At 37.8% G+C, this 17,471-nt stretch overlaps 1 long non-coding RNA gene across 1 annotated transcript; it reads right to left on the bottom strand.

Annotated features, from left to right (window-relative positions):
* Positions 1-545: 545 nt before the first annotated feature.
* Positions 546-6,259, bottom strand: LOC106148552. The gene is made up of 3 exons (XR_001234104.1): positions 6,216-6,259; positions 5,712-5,804; positions 546-802 (listed from the first exon to the last, which is right to left on the bottom strand). It is a non-coding gene; the product is annotated as an uncharacterized LOC106148552 (long non-coding RNA).
* Between the last annotated feature and the right edge of the window lie 11,212 nt (positions 6,260-17,471).

Here is a 17,471-nt window from a genome sequence, read left to right as displayed (position 1 = left end):
AGGATGCATTCTGGGGAGATGCGATAACAGCCCATTTTACATCTTCCTGTGTTGAAACCAACAAATCTTAGTTCTTCCAGAAGCACAGCCTTGCTTGGGGGTCAAATTGCAACCACTGATCTACAGCTGAGCTCTGACTTTAAAAAATTTCTTTTCTTCCTTTCATGCAACCTCTACCTATTTAGGTTGGGCTACTGGGTGACAAAACACAAAGGAAACCAAATATGGGGGATGACAGGAGCAGGTAATAATCTAGTATTTGGGGGATATCTGCTTTGAAGTAGAGGCTGAAAGAGAAGGATTTTATAAGGAACGCTTGTTACATAGCCAAGCGCCAGCAATGGCTGAGCATTAAGGGGCTGTGGCTGCTAATTCAGAGGTAAGCTAAGAACCATCCTCATAGCAGCAGTGATTGGATCATGCAAACCTAGAGGATTAGAGGGCGATTAGAGCCACAGACCAAAGAATCTGACTCTTTCTTATTCTTTGTCCATTTTTTCTTTTTTTACTTTTATTAGTATATGTTGTGGTACATAATGATTACACTCACTGTAAGGGATTGGTACATGCACATAATGTATCTCAGTTATCTTTTCCCCCTCCCTCACCCCCACTTCCTCATTTTATAGACCAGGAAACCGAAGTCTTCACAGGGCGCATGGCGGGGCTTTAAACTCAACTCCATGCTGAGGGGTCTCCACTCGGTGTTCTGTCTTCAGCCGCCCACTTCTCAATATCAGCTCCTCCCTGCTGGGTGCACTGCCGTGGTGGAGGCCAAAGCTTTATAAATCCTTTCTGTTTACTGCAGCAAAACAGAGAAAAGACACATCTTTCTTCTCCCAGAACGCTGAGCACAAGAGCATGCCCAGCTGTCGGGGTCAATTTACAGTGAAAATGTAATGTCACAAGAACGGATTAGATTAGGCAAGGAGAGGGGATTAAAGAGTTAATGGACTCCAAAGAGAGCTGTATGGGTGGGTTAGCTGGGGGCTTTGCACAATTATTAGGACACATGTTAAACAGTGATTTTTCTGTACACCTCAGATTTACTTTGTCCAACCCGTTTAGTAATGATGGGGAGGAAGAGGTTTTTGCAGACTTCGTGGCTTGAAATAGTTCAGAAAGGACATTTAAAGGAATAATTTAATTAGGAACGCAAGCAGGTTTCAAAAAAACAAGCAACAACAACAGGCCCTGTTCTTCCAGGAATTTTGACTCAGACTGCTGGACAGAAGGAAGTGTCTACCAGCACAGCCCCACCCCCCACCACACTTGCAGCCACAGGAAGCTGGGCTGAATCTTAGGGTTGTACAGACCGTGTGTCCCCGCTCAGTATTCCAGATTACCAGTATTCTTCTCACAGTCCTAATGACAGGCCAGGAGATCATTTTTATTGACACTGGGGAGTTAAAAATTGCAGTCAATTGCAAAATTCGCAAGGTTTATTTTGGAAGTCTCCCATACTTTCCAGATTCTTCTTTCTTTTTGGGGAGTGTCCTATCTGTCCTTCCCCAAGCCCTTAGGGCTCTCAGGCCTCCACCTCCCACTCAGTGCTGTCTTCTAGACAAACCCTATCTCTAAGCTCACGGAAATCACATTCCTCCTCCTCTCAGTATAGGAGATCTAAAATAAGGTATTTGAATCAAAGAATTTACAAGAAGGTAAATCACTATGTTTCTTTTACTGTCCAAGAATTAGTATTCAGGGGCTGGGGATTTAACTCAGTAGCACAGCACCTGCCTGGCAAGCGCAAGGTTGTGAGTTCCATTCCGGGTACCCAGTACAGGAAAAAAACAAACAAAAAAACAAAGAATTTGCACTCAAACAGATCCACTTACTTATCCTGCAGGAAATCTCTTAGAATATGGAAATGTTATTTTTGCACTAAGGCCCTAGGCTTCCTTGATACTCTGTTCATTTGTCCTTGCTAACTGAAGGGTTTTCATTGTATTCTCTCAGAATATCTTCTTTCTTCTATTCCACGCAACTGATTTTTCCCCCACTTCCCTTTTTTTTTTTTTTTTTTTTTAGTTTTTGGTTTTTCTCCGGTACCGGGAACCGAACTCACAACCTTGCGCTTGCCAGGCAGGCCCTTTGCCGCTGAGCTCAATCCCCAGCCCCTCCCCACTTCCCTTTTAACAAGTTCAATAAAAAAGCTAACAGTGAACTTTTTCTGGGTCTGAACTTTGTGCTAAACACCAGTCCTGTATTCCTCACTTCTTCCCACAGTCCTCTGCGGGCGGGTTATCAGTATTGCCCTGTCAGAGGAAACAGGCTCAGGTGCGTTAAGAAATCTGCCTGAGGTGCTGATAAGGAGCAGAGCCTTGAGTCACGGAAGTCGTGATGATTCCAGAGCCTACATTCTTGCACAAAAAAGCACCTGTTCTGGGTCAGAGGCCCCAGGGCTGAGCTGGGGCCCTGCCACTAAAGTAGTGACAATCGCTAAGGCTCTTAAACTTTCTAAAACTCCTCACCTATAATATAGGGAGATAATAAGATCATGCCAGGTGAGCATTGCATATGAAAAGTGATTTACAAAATCATGGCAAATTTGTATGGATATTTCTCACTGATAAGAAATATGGCATCAATCATGTTTAATCACCTCTACGGAAGAGAATTTCATTTTCATGTCCTTGTAAATTCTATACAAGATTGACGTGTAATAGATGATAGTATTCTCGCGCGCGCGCGCTCTCTCTCTCTCCCGCTCTCGCTCTCCCATTCACTCCTCAGGCTTTCAGTAAATATATGAATGATTGATCTTTGCTTAGAAAACAAAAGAGGAGAAGTGAAGGAAGGTAAAAGAAGAGGCATTTTGTTAGTTGAGAAATTGTTACTGGTAGGAAACAACGCTACTGACCTTTGTACATGATAACCAACCCTTAAGTAGCTTAGGAGTAACAAGATCTATTCGGACAACGTATTAAAATAAATGCAATTTTATGTTCTCAACAGATCAAGAGTTTCTTAACTTTTTAGGTTTTTCACTTTATTTAGACTTGTGCTTAACACCAGTTGCACTTGCTAAAGCTACCTTAGTCCTATTGCACTTTTGAACTCCATTTCTTGGTCATTTGCAAATCTTTTGTTTAAAAAAAAAAAAATGGTCTTGTGGAGAATGTGTTTGTTTAGTCCAGTTTTTTTCCCCACCCCCACCTCCTTCTATTCTCAGAATAGCCCTCCCCCTTGTACCTGGCATGTTTCCCAAGAAGTACTTCAGTTGCAAAGAAGGAAAATACTGACAGTGCATAATTTAAATGAGAGAGATGTGCCATGCCACATTTTCATTAAAATTACAGAAAAATCCAAGCTGTGTGGAGTTTAAGGGAGATCAGAATAGAGTCCAAAGTGCTATCATTACATTTTGTAGTGTTTTTTTTAGCTCAATAAAGCAGCTGTCCTATATTTGCAAAATAGCTTGGAAATTGTTGGTCGTGGAAAAGGAAAGATGCACATTGGGTTTTTTCTTTCTTCATTTCAGTTTAAAGTTGTCCATTAGTTACAAGAGCTAGAAAAAAATCACACTGTACAGTTTCCATCATTTCTATTTGCCTCTACATATTGAAGAATGTGTTGAAAAGATCTAAAAGTGAATTGGGACCGAGGTTTGCTAACAGATTAATAAATTGTTACTCAATGATCAACTATTCCACTAGTTGATGAGCTTAATAAAACAATGACTCTTGCTTATAATGGTGTTTCAGTAAGCAAAATTTTCTGCCAACTTACTCAAAACAGTGAAATAAAGATGTTACTCTGGAAAAAAAGAGAGAGAGAGAGACCTGAAATAAATGTGGAAAATAACAAATGCCAAAGCAAAGCAATACCAATTTTCTCAGTAATTGTAGGGTTCTGTCACTCTTGAGTGCAATTGTCCTTTAGAACTGGAGATTCATTATACTTTGGCTCCAGATCGTTATATTTTGGCTTCAATTCCAATCACAAAGTGTTCCTGTCATTAAGCAGGAGATTTTTGTCTAGGCACTTAATAACTTTACTATAAATGGCACACACCCATTTCGCTAGACTATCTTAGAATCTAGGCCCCAAAATTAAAGATATCAAATTAAAATAATCTTTGCAGTCTGGATAACCGACAGAAAATCAGTAAGAACATTTACTAACCTCAGAGAAAACTTGGAAGCTAAGTCATTACCTTTGTTCTGCAAATAAACTATATTTCTACGTCTTCCTGACTGATGATATATAATTCTGTATCTCTAAACACAATATCCTGGTAAGTCCATCTGCAACCTGCCTATATAAATGGTGTTTTTCACTCTACCATAGACCTAGAATTTAATTACACCAAAACAGCCTATATATTATGTTTCTAAGTTTTCACTTTAAATGTTGTATTTTGCTATACAAATAACACATGAACATGTTTCTGTGAAAAGAATAAACAGTACAGAAGGTACTGAATAAAAGTGAACATCTATTCATGTTTCCAGTTTGTATGTAACTCAGAAGATATCTGCTGATGCTTCCAGATCTTTCATTTTGTAGATAGGTTTTAAAATATCTATGCTACATAATCTCAGTGTTTTTGTTTTGTTCCATAAATAGAATCCTAATAAAAATTTTCTTTTCTTTTTATAATCTCAACTTTTTACTGTCAATGCAGTTATATGGAAGACTATAAGACACACATATGCAGTGTAGTGAATTTCATGCTGGTGTACGCTTAACATGACTAGGCTCCTTTATATGGCTCTGGATGACCTCGCTCTCCTGGATTTAGCACTCAATGCATAGTAATTCTTGGTTCTGCCTGTTTTAAATTCTTTAAGTCACTTTAATTGTAGTTCCCTTCCAGCTCTTTCTCATTTTTTTATCACTTCAATTTTTTAATTAAAGTGAAACATTTGCTAAGTGTGGTGGCACATGCCTATAACCCCAGCACTCTGGAAGCTGAGGCAGGAGGATCACTGTGAGTTAGAGGTCAGCCTAGGTTACATACTGAGTTCTAAGCCAACCTGGACTACATAGTGAGATTTCATCTCAAAAAAACAAAAACAAAAAACAAACAAACAAACAAACAAAAAAAACCAGTGAATCATTCAATCATTTGTCCTGAACAGATATTACAGTCTGGATTTTACTTATGGCATGTCCTTAGTGTTTCCCAGCATATTCTTCCATTCTCTGTAGTAGATACACTGGTAGTTATTAGAGAGGCTTACTCAGCTTGCATGTCAAATGTATGCATGCAGATACGTGTACACATACATGTTCAGCATCCTTCATGGGTAATATATCAAGATGTCTCTCTTGCAATTAATTTTTTTTTATTTTATATGTCTTAAAAACTCCGGGCTGCCCCTTATGTACAGAGCTTTGTGGATACACATGAGAATTTTGTAGGATAATGAAGTCTTTTGTTCTTTTTTCTTCTTCGTACTTTATCAAAAGACCCTAATTTCATGAACAGGGGAAGCAGCGATGGAAGGTCGTGTGGTATAGTCCACTCACTCCGCTTCCCAGCATGGGAACGAGATCTGAGCCACTGGAGCTGTCTCCACAACGGGATGTGCACCTACCAGACCCTCTTCAAAAACATCCTCTTATGAGAATTTCTGTTTCTGTTTGTTATTTTCTATGTATGTCTGTATTAGAAAAATGTACAGGAAACAATTTCTAAATGCACATGCGTGTGAACTCAAGCTATTTCATCACTAAGGATGTTCGGAGAGAAAAAAGTTTACCTGAGACCCTTACTTGGGTATTTAGCTTAGCTCTTGCAAAGCTGACTGCTGAATATTTGCACCTTGGTGATTTGTCATCAACTCAAACACAACCTGTAAAATAAAATAAAAAATAATTTTAAAAAGCAATCATCACTGTTTCCTCTCAAGGTCCCGTTTCTCTCCTTGATGTCTGTTTCCATGAATGGCATCAGCAGCATTCTCCTGGCCCAGAAACCTTAAATCTTCTGTTTGCTCCACCTCCTGTGTCAGTCACTTCCAGAGCTTTCTTATCGGCTTCCTCCTTTCCCCCTCAGGGCCATCGCTCTCCCGCCTTTTGGGGGAACCATTTAAGGACCCCTACAATAAGTCTAATTGGCCCCCACTCATTCGCTCTCTTTTTCAGTGGACAGATCTTAAAAGATGAATCTTTCTAAGTTACAGTTCTGATCCTACCATAAACCTGTTGCAACTCTGTTCTCTGATTACGAACTGCTAACTAGAAAATGTTGAAAGTACTCATACATATGGGATCCCAGAGCCTTTCCCCGCCTGCTCCCCACTCTTCCTCCTTCTGCAGCTCTCCTCCTTTTCCATGCCACTCCTGGCCAACTGAGTCCTCACTCTGTGTCTGACAGGAGGTGGACATAGTACAGATGCCACTTAATTCTCACCATACTTTCTGAGGGAGATGTCTGCGCTTCATTGTAATTAAAGATTCTGGAACCAGAATGCCTGGATTTCAATCCATCTTACCAACCGTGTGACAAATGACTTGTCCAGCAGGTCTTGCCTCAGTTTTCTCATATGCAAAGTTGCTCAATAAATGTTACTCTGCTGGTTCTTTGTTTTTTATACTAAACAGTCCCATTTTCCAGAAAAGAACATTAAAGCTCATAGAGGTTCAGTCAGTTGCCCTGTACACACAGCTGAGTATAGGAACAGGCATTTAAAAAGAGAGAGATTTATTCTATCTGAAGAGAAACCAGAGTGTAGGAACAAGGATTTAACAAGCCCACATGTCTAACTCCAAACCCTTATTCCTGGAAACAATCGTTCCAGCCTCTGGCTTCCAGACCCATCTCTCCTGCTTTCTACAGATGCGTGCTCAACGTTCTAGTGAAGTCAGGTCATTCACAGTTCTTCATGCTGTTTGAGCTTATCCATTTCTTTCTTTCCTTTTCATACATTACTTTTCCTCTTGAAATACTTCTATTTGAAATACATTTCATACCTCTCCTTCTTCCTCAGTGGTGATCTCAGCCACTTGAATTCTACCCAGTGCTATGAAAGATCACCTTCCTTGTGACACCTTCCATCAACTTCTTCTGTGAAACAGCCCCTGGGGTCTTCTTCTGGCTGGATGGTCATAGCTTCTGTGGTTCTTATTTTACGTGCCTTTTACAGTAGACATGTATGCATCGCTAGCAAAAACTCAGACATTCTGTTCAAAAGTCCCCCTGAGATCGTCTTGCCTAATGACCCTTTTCAGAACTCCAGGGTTGAAGGAATGTTTCAGGACTACCAGAGGCAACTGAGAAAGGCTGAGTGGGGGTCCCTTCACCTTACACACACCCACACCCCTTCACACAGGGTGTCCTTTTTTATTATAGAAGGATAAATGTCTAAACACATTTCCATAATAAGTTATTGTCTTGTCTTTCCCACTAGATGTCCAATATCTTGTGGAAGGGTGAATGTTGTGGCTAGATGTCTCTAGCAGTAACCAGATCAAAGATAGACAGAATAGTCATTTATTTGTGGTAGGTCCACAGAGAGAAGTCCTGCTCAGCCCTTTAACTTATTCTGTCTGAAATAGCCTTTCAACAATCATATGAAGTATGCATTCTTTCCATTTTGAAGGTCCTAAAATGGAGGGCAACTTCTCTAAAGTTAGAAATCTGTCAAAGTTCATATAGCTAGTGAGTGACAGAAAAAGACATCATGTCTGGATCTGCCTGGATCTGATTCTGAAGCCGGATGGACCAAGAGTCCATTCTCTGTCTACCTCTAACTAGCTCTGTGATCTGGCAAATTATTTAATCTTCCTCAATTTGACTTCTTATAATAAGCATAGCCATGGGTCTAAGCACAGTTTCTAGTCTGAGATATGTATGGTATACCAGATGCCTGGCTTTTCAGCAAAGTTGGCGAATGTTTTCACTGCACTCTACTATCTACCCTGACATCTTCCAGGGGAAACCTCTAAGTTTCCTAACCTGTGCCTCCTCTTCAGCAATATGTACTAAAAAGCAGCACTCTGAGACTTTGGCCAGGGGCCCTGTGATTTTAAACTATTCAGAAAAGAGGAAAAATTCAAATGCCTAACATGAACCAGTGATACAGCAAGTTGTTTTATTGCCTGGTGCTACAGTTTGTATTTATAGTTACCAAAATTCTTATTTTGAAACCTAGCCCCTTACATAATTTTATTAAGTAGAAGGGGTTTGGGGAAGTTCTTCAGTGTGGAGGGTAGAGCCCTCTTAAAACTTGATCCTAGAGGAATCTTGTGATGGGCTAACTACTATACAGTTTTATCATAGATTATGCATTCATTGATGTTTAATTATATCTTATCACTTATTAGCATACATATTGTTTGTAATTCTTGCTTATTATTGGGTGTCTACTAGCTCCATTTTTGAGCCATTAGTAGTGGTTATTTGTTCCACCTATCCCAAAAAGAGCATGCCGATGGGATGAAAGAATGGACCAAGAGATTTATTCTGCAAGAGAGTTTCGTGTAAGTTTTCTTTCTGTCTGGAATTCCCCTTCTAGGAACTGGATTCTGTTCTTATCTGAGAACCCAGGCAAAATAATTGGTTTCTTTTATCAGCCTTTGCAGAGAATGTGTTAATTAAAAAAATGGATTGACCACTGGATGTACGATGTCTATAATGCTAGAACACTGCCATATTGCGGGAGGGCATTTAATAAGTATCACTTTATGATTGCTTAATGACTTGTAGATAGCTGTTCATATGTCACCATTACCTTCCTTATCGCATTTTCTTTAACTGTCACCACTGGTTTTTGCACACTCTATTCATATGCCCCGTAACTGAATTTAACATAATAGACTACATCAAAAATATTTCTAGATTACTTTCTCTTTTGCCACTCAGTGCAGAGATATGAATTAATGATTATTGGAAAAAACAGAGCTTCACATCCAATGAAATGTTGCTTTTGTGTGGGAAAGCAGTTTTTGGCAAAGAAACCATTATCCCAATACACAAATATTTTTGAGTTACCCTTCAAATACCTAACCTGATCATTTCCAGTGATTTTCAGACTGGCTTTTCCCCCTAGCCTATTACAACACTACATGCCCATAGTTTCTCCTTCCCATGCAGAAGTTCCAGCAATGAACAGGATGTAGTCTGAGAATTAAGACTTAATGTTTTCTTTTAGCTATGCCTATTTTAAAGCTGTGGAAAACAGACCCAGTTCAAGGGGGCAGATGACAAAAGCACACATCTTAAAAAGCTCATACTTAGTTATTTGATGCATCTAATTTGTGTCAGCACCCTAAAAAGTAATAATGTGCTGTCCTTCGTACACTCGACCTACTATTACCTGCTTGTTTTCCAAACTGTTAATAGGCTGCACTGAGTAATCTGCTCTCTCTTGGTGACCCAGGAAAACTTGTGGAGGTTGAAGGTACAAGCTGTGACTCAGAGGCAGTTATTCTCTGGGTAAAGCTCATAAAACCTGCAACCTTAGCCTTACTAGTGCTGTCCTCTCAGCAAATGTGTTAACACCTCCCAAAGTAAATAGATGATTTGCATGAAGCAGCGTCCACATTGAACTTTCAAGTTACTTCTGCTTGTCACAAGAGAAGTATCCTCCATTGAAAATTTATAGAACTTTCAGTAGTTCTTATAAGCAACCTTTTCCAGGTTTTAGCAGAAAAGCAGGTCTTTGAAAAATGTCAGCTATAAAATTCAAAAGAATCTGGCAAAGACCAAACAGAAAGCATTGATGTTCAGAGAGAGATAGGTGTCGTACTCTGTTTCTTTATATTTGTAATCAACAGTAATAAATTTGATCAAAAATGCTGCGTGGGGAATCCATTGCAGGGTGGACATGGTGCAATTTAATGATAAATAAAACAGTTCGATCTTGTCAGTCACATAGACTAGCAGGGTGGCAAAGGAAAAGCAGCAATTTTCTATTAGAGGCAGAGTTCAGAGTGGAAGGTATCCTAAAATACGAGCAAATCATCAGGGGTTTTTCAGTCAGAAAAGTGTTTTTTGTTCCTTTTGACTTGCATATTTTTACTGCATTATTTTATCCACCATGTTGAATTCTGTGCTTCCTAAAACAACGTGCAACTCCTCTTTTGCCATATTACCACAAAAGTTTAGAAAATAAATATTTAAACTTAAACATTTTAGATGTCTCTAGAATTTTCATCACCATTCTTTTATATATCATTGCCATGTGATATCACCTTTGTAGCAATGGAAAAAATTAAGGCAGAATGAAGGAAAATGCAACTTGCTAGTAGTAGTAGAACCCAAACAATATTCCAGGCACTGGATTCCTAGCTTAATAGTCTCTTCATTCGGCTTCAAGTCTTATACATTTTGCTTTTTTTTCGAGGAGGGGGAGGTAAGGGGTAAGTACATAGTTGTACTTGGATTACAAGATTTTGGTCATCCAGGAAATTGTATCATTATAACAATTTTATGTGATGAAAGCTTTTTAAGAAGTGAATGTAAAGAATCCTTAACTATTCCTTGGAAAAAGTATCTACACACACAACATTTAAACCATAGAAAATACAGTGGAAAAAGTTGTTCTGAGTCAATGACATGATTTTCAAAGGCTAAATAATCAACTATAGCATGTAGTCAAATTTTTTTAAAAAGTTATCTTACCTAACCTATATATGCAACTAATCTCACTGATCTGTCTCCACTTGTTAAAAACTGTCTAAATACATTTAGTTATTCATGGGTTGATTGTACATCCCAGTTTTCCTGAGAGAGTCCCAGGATATACCAATTTGCCTGCTGTAATCAATAAAAGTATCTCCTTTCACTGAATTTTTTGTCACTGAATTTCAAAAATAAATGATATATTCACTGTAGCTAGTTACCATATTCTGTTCAAATGCATTGAAAACAACCAGATCATGCCCCCTCGTAATACACCTCCACCCCACTACATATTTTCTTTTAGTCTGTATATAATTTTGAATGCCTATCAGATAGTTATTACTTAATTGTGATAAAGTACAGGAGAAAATTACACAAGAATGCAGTCTGCTTAAACACTTTTCAAGTAATGGAGAAAAAATTACTTCCATGCCATTTGGCAAGAGTTCACTGGTCCAGGTCTAACCAATCATTGTAAGTTCCTTGTTTTGTTAAATTAGATCTAACTGATTTCAAGAGGGCAAGAGCAGGTGGGGACAATTGTGACCATTTGGTCTTCCTATTAAATCTCCCAGTTGTAGGGTACGGTTATTTGCTGGCATTTGCTGTTAAAATCAAGTTTAGAATCTTGAAAATGAAAGAGAATATACCCTTTACGAATCATCTCTTTACTCTCATATGACTTCTCCAAAAAGATTTGAAGACTTTTTTCAACTATGGTAAATAAATATTATAATAGAGGTTGTTTAATGTGAGATAGATATTTGAGGGAAAAGGAAAAATGTCCAGATTTGCTTTCAGCTATCATGTTTAAAAAAGTTAGAAGGACCACTGGCAAACTGCTTCCATTAAATATTACTATAGTTTACAAAATACCTCAACTGTCAAGAGAAAAGACTGTGCAGTCTTTTTTTCTGTTTTCTTAATTTTCTGTTACAGTTTGTGCTACTAAATGGTCTACATCTGGACAATCTTTGTATTTTCCATACTGCTCAATGCAAAGCCTTATAATTAATTCTCAAAGAAATATTTATCAAATGAGCAAGTGGAAGTATGACTCTTCCTTATAATTTCACATATACCTTAGATTTCTAAAACATATATATATAGTTGCGTAAACTATATCCAAGATTTAAAATAAAAATATTTTTCCACTGTTTTCATAATTCAAGGGTATTAAAAGCCTGCTGTGTGTGTGTGTGTGTGTGTGTGTGTGTGTGGTGTGAGATCCTATCAGAAAAGAAAAAACAGTTCAAGAAGAGAAGTCTGTAATACTACTTTATTTTCACCATAATAGTGTTTAAATGTTGATGTGCTTCCTCTGAAATAATCAGTGGCTTTTTAAAAAAATGCAGCATGTAGTGATTAGAATGTGCATTCCATGAATGGTACTAAACTTTTTTGTGAATCAAATTCTTTCAATTCTCAAGAGTTTCCCTAACCAGGCATAGATTCAAAAAATTTCTCAGTGATTGCCTTGCTTACCAGAGAGTGATTGTAAAGTACACACACTAAATTTCCAAAATCTGAAAGCTATATGAAGAGAGAGATAATTCAGACGATTCAAGAAAGTAGTTTCACTTTAGTCTGTGAATGATGATATTACATTATTTTCTTCTCTCTGTTCCTCTGTAGCCTTAAAAGTACCTGTAAATATTCTGCAATTCATCTACTTTTGTTGAATATATATATATATTCAGATAATTATTACTTAATTATGATACAGATATATATGTGTGTGTGTGTATGAGTGTATCTGCCAAAAACTTTAGTCTAAAAATGATTTAATGTGTGTTTAAACCACATTTTGTATATATTTATATATATTACATGTGTATATAGTTATTGCACTGTACTAGGCAGTGAACTCAATGATGAGAATACAATTTTAAAAATGAATTAGAGCTAAGGATGTCGTTTAGTGGTAGAGCACTTACCACTTGCCACAAACCCATGTGCACAAAGTCCTGGGTTTGAGCCCTAGGACACACACACTCAAACACACACAGAGAAGCTAACGTTCTCCTTTGCACACAGAGCTCATGGTCAGAGAGCGGGAGAATGTAAAGAAATGACTAAGGGCTGGAGATGTACCTCTGTGGTAGAACATTTACTTAGCCCGTGCAAGGCCCCAGACTCCATCCCCCAGAACTGCAAAGCAAAAAACATAAAACTGTGTGGGTCAGACAGTAAGGATGCGTTTATCCTGGCACAGCGGAGGCACAGAAAAGAGATTCATAATCAACTCTGCACAGGGTTTTTGAAAAACACCTTTCAAACATAAATGGGTGAAATGTATCTTTAACAATTAGTTAAGTTTGCCATATAAATATAGTTGAAACTGTCCTATACAAATATTCATTGTATGAGGAGCATAAGAACTTAGAGAGCACAGAGGACATGTCCTAGCATAAGTCTTGTTTTCCTTTAAAAATGAGATCTTCTATGATTTGTATGAATATGATGAAGCCTTTGATCTTTCTCAGCTGTTCCTTTGTAAATAAACTAAAATCTAAGTTAGACACATTTCATTTCTTAGTCAGCTATGAAGGCAATAAATGCTCATGAAGGCATTACTAATCCTGGTTCCAACTTTAAAATGCTTTTTATGATACAATTATTAACTTATCATTGCAATGAATAGTGAGGGTTGACACGGGGTCTTTCCTCTGGGTGAATGTCAGTCTAGGAAGTGGAGGTGGGTATTTCTACTAAGATGTCACGTGAATGTCAGACTGTCTCTGAGACCCTCTGAATATTATAAATCATCAGTCTCTGAAGAGGCTATTTCTAGAGACTGTCAATATTAACTTCCACACAGATGATCCTGTACATGGAGATATTTAAGGCCACTTCCCTTTCCAGGATACTGTTGACAGTGACTAAATCTTTCATGGCCCTACAGAGAATCTAGTTCAAATCAGTCATCTCCCAGGTACCCTCTGATTCTATGAATAGCTCCATGCAACTCTCCTTAGGAGACTAAGAGTAAAATCATCTGACGAGAAAGCAAGTGTTCCTGTGAATGTTCTCACCTGTTAGGTCATGTCTTTCCTTCCAGGCAGAAAATAATTCCCTCCCTTCAGCAGAATGGCTGTACTAAGGCAAGGCTGTAGAAAATTCTTTCCCTCTAAACAAACAAACAATTAAGCAAGCAAACCTAGGAAAGCTCCTGCCCTGCCAAAATGTAATGTGTCCTTTTAAATCAATTTTGAAATAGACTCTCCAAGCAAGGGAATGTTACTGCATTGGACAACATCTGCTAGAGTGCATTTATTTCCAGCAGAAACAATAGCAGAACTCCATGTGGCACTTAGATTACTGAAAGAGACCCAATTGCTAAGAAGATGCGATACCAAAATAGACATTTGTAAAGGTTTGTCAGCTCCAATGAAGTGGTTTCTCTACACTGTGCACTTTCCCATGCCCCTCTGAATTTCCTCAATGCTGTAAAAACTAAATAAAAGGAAGGTGCCGCTAAAATGATGAAACTTTAATATAACCTTTTCAGTAAGAGATAAAAACATATTGATTGGTGACTGCTGAAGGACATCATTAAACTCTCAATATTTGATTTCATTTCTTCCTCTCTTATTTTATTTATTTATTTATTATTCGGCTGCCCGCAGGCATGTCACTACTGACTGACCCTGCTAGTTCAACTATTAAAGAATTTCTCTCTCCAAGGAGGCCTGATGTAAACATGATAATCTGTTTGGCGGCTCTTACGATGGCCCATGAATAAAACATGACAAGCACGTTGGAGATGAAGCAGTTCACTATTAGTTACCAAACAGAACGTTTGGAAGCTCCTGGAGAGCTTTACTATGCTTAATCCCTGAGATCTGGAATTTCATTCTTGATTTAAACTAATCCACAAGGCTGTGGCTAACCATTGGCCTTCTGGTCAACCACCCTGCAATAACTTATTAAATAAGACCAAGTGCTAGGGGTTGGATTTGAACAACACTCCACTAATTGTGGCAGAAAGCAAGCTCAGCCTTTAGAAGGTAGCTATGTACTGTATCCTTGAAAATAACAGGAAATGTTGAGTAGTGAGATGTGGCGTCCGAAAGCCAAAGTGAAGGAAATGGAAGGCCATGTCTATTACATTTAACAGGGCACACACCGAAGTCAAAATGCAAAATTACCTATTTGGTTCTTTAAATATTACAGAGAAATGATTGGATTTTTTTTTTGCCTTTGATTACCTGTTGAGACCAAGACATGTTTATGACTGTAACAAAAGACAGAGCTATGCTATAATCACTGCATTGGCAAATCAAAGAGGCAAAACCTGTCCTTGGTTGGGTGGATGTGTTGGGTGGATAGAATCTGAGAAGAATTATTTAATGTAACCTTTCCCACACAGTGTGAGAACAATTGCTGTTATAATTTGGGTTTGCTTTTAAAGCATAATCATTAAAAAACTGCTTATAACACATTTTTTCCTGAATATCTCTCCCTTTGTGCATTGCTTTGGCCATTAATCCTCTAACTCTGTTCTTGTGTGTATTTAATATTTGATCTCTAGTAGAAGGAATCATAAATGAACATTTTATATACAGACAATTTTATACTATTGCCATGTACCAGCTGCTATTGACTAAACAACTTTCCTGGGGCTGTCTTTTGTCTTTCTGCAAGTTCTTCTTCTCACCTCTGACACACTTTCACCTGGTTGCCATTACTCCTTATTTCAATGAAAAAAAATTAAATGCAACTTGAATATTAGCACATTTGAAAATTTATAACATATATTGCATTCCTAGTAGTCTTGAAAACAAGCATGATTTTGAGGGTGTGTGTGTTTTGTAAAATTCACCATTCAATAAAGAACACTATTAAAATACAGAGGCATAATTAATGTAAAATTATAAATTAATGTCCAGGACACATCTACTTTTAAAACATTACAAATAATAAAATTTGCATCTACTGCATATTTATAAGATCTCTGTACATTATTTATGTATCACTATTGTAAGATTTAGGTAACTTAATTTAAATATTATATCTAAATCTCAATAAATCATTTTTGAAAAGCTATTGCCTTTTAACATTTTTTTGTAATAATAACTAAATGTCTTTTCCAATACTTCTCTTTAAAGAAATCAAATCTAACTATTTCGGAAAATATTCAGTGAAAAATCTTCAGTAGCACCTAATTCATCAGCTTTACCACAGATTGAAGTGTTCCACATAAACAAAATTTCCTGGCAATTGTAGCTTGCCCTCTTCTGTATGTTACGAAAATCAAATGAGATGAAGTAAAACACTTTAAATCTGTACAATGCATTATAGTGGATACTAGTACTTCTATCATGGTAAAAATTCACTGCTAGATAATTTTTTCTAATGTAACTTTTCAAAATATATTATTCTTAAGGAGCATATATAAAACAATCCTGTTTGTGTGTTTTAAGTGAGATATATAATTATCAATGTTAATTAAGGAATTCCCAAGTTTTAAAAAGATGCTGTGAAGTATCTTGCTTCTACTTATCTTGCTTCTACTTCCACATTGCTGTTTTGCGGTATTGTTATTTTGTTTTGTTCTTTTATCTATGCTGTTCTGTCTTCTTGTTCTGTGAAACTATCAGTTAAGCAGGGCTTTTGCATCCCTTCTTTCCTCTCTGCCCTTCCTTCCCTTTTACTATTAGTGTCTTTTGGCGTTGGGGAAACAGATAAATGCACTGAATTATAAACAGGTAAAGAGTAAACAGGTCTGCATAGGATACATTTAGTTCTGTACACTTAAGTATATGAGCTTTTATTGCAAGACTTTTGGAGTGTATATTTAGGTTACTAAATTTACAGTCATTGAACAAGTATTTATTAAGTGCTTACTGTGTTTCTGCTACATAATTAAGACAGACATAGCTATATCCTTAATGATGCTTACACCTTGACAGCCAAATATAAAACATATGATTACTCAAATATTTAATTACACTGGGCAGATGCTATGAAGGAGAAATGCAGAATGCTCAGAGCATTTTAAGGAGGACAGTCACCTACAAAGATCTAGGATGGGTTTGCATTTAAACTTAGACCTGAAGGAGGGGTAGGATGAAGGGGGCCAAATAAAGAAGATGACATAGAAGGAGAATGTGTTGTGTTCAGAGACTATTTCCAGAATGGTCAAACTAGGTAAGATGGTGAATTTAAAAGGCATTTAAAAGGTAGCTGACTATACAATCTCTTTTAAGGAATTTAAAAAATGCCTTTGATGATCAGTTTCTTTTACCTGCTTCTTTTTTTTCCGGAGCTTAGAGGAATTCTTTTTTAAATTCTCAGTGTATTTTCTATTTAATTGTGGAATGTGACTCTTTGGTAACCAGGCCATTTGGGGGGACTTGCTTTGAGGACAAATCTCCAATTCTGGACTGTGCTCTTCTCACAATCTGAACTGCAGAGCTCCCACGGATGGCAGTGGGAGCTATACTTGTATATCCAGGCATGTACACTGCCCTCTGTGTCGCTGTCAGACTCCTCTGGCGCAGAGCCTGGAAGTAGCAGTGAGTCTCTAAGGAAACGAGCTCTCCACCGTGCACCGGTAGCAGAAATGTGCATGGAGGCAGAGGAAACAGGTGAGGAGCAAGGGCAGCCAGATTATCACCTTCATCCTGCCAATGAGGAACCGTAGGAGAAGAGGTGGAAGGAACTACAAAGTAACTCTTGCATTTCATAAAATCATCACTATGATAGCTGCAGATGAGTTCTAATAAATCATACCTGCTAACTTATCCAAGGCCTAGGCAAGAGTACAAAGGGAGGCTCCAAGTTTGGATGCGCCCTAATCTCTGGCCACCCTCTGCTCCGTTGTGTGGAAAAGGTGCCTCCTCCATGATTTGTCTAACCTCCATCTCGCTCCTGCTCCATCAGGAGCGAG

Source organism: Chinchilla lanigera, unplaced genomic scaffold (genome assembly GCF_000276665.1).
Source record: "Chinchilla lanigera isolate Chin_1 unplaced genomic scaffold, ChiLan1.0 scaffold00022, whole genome shotgun sequence".
Taxonomy (NCBI): domain Eukaryota; kingdom Metazoa; phylum Chordata; class Mammalia; order Rodentia; family Chinchillidae; genus Chinchilla; species Chinchilla lanigera.
Note: the sequence above shows the minus strand (reverse complement) of the source record. Positions and strands in the feature narration are given on the sequence as shown.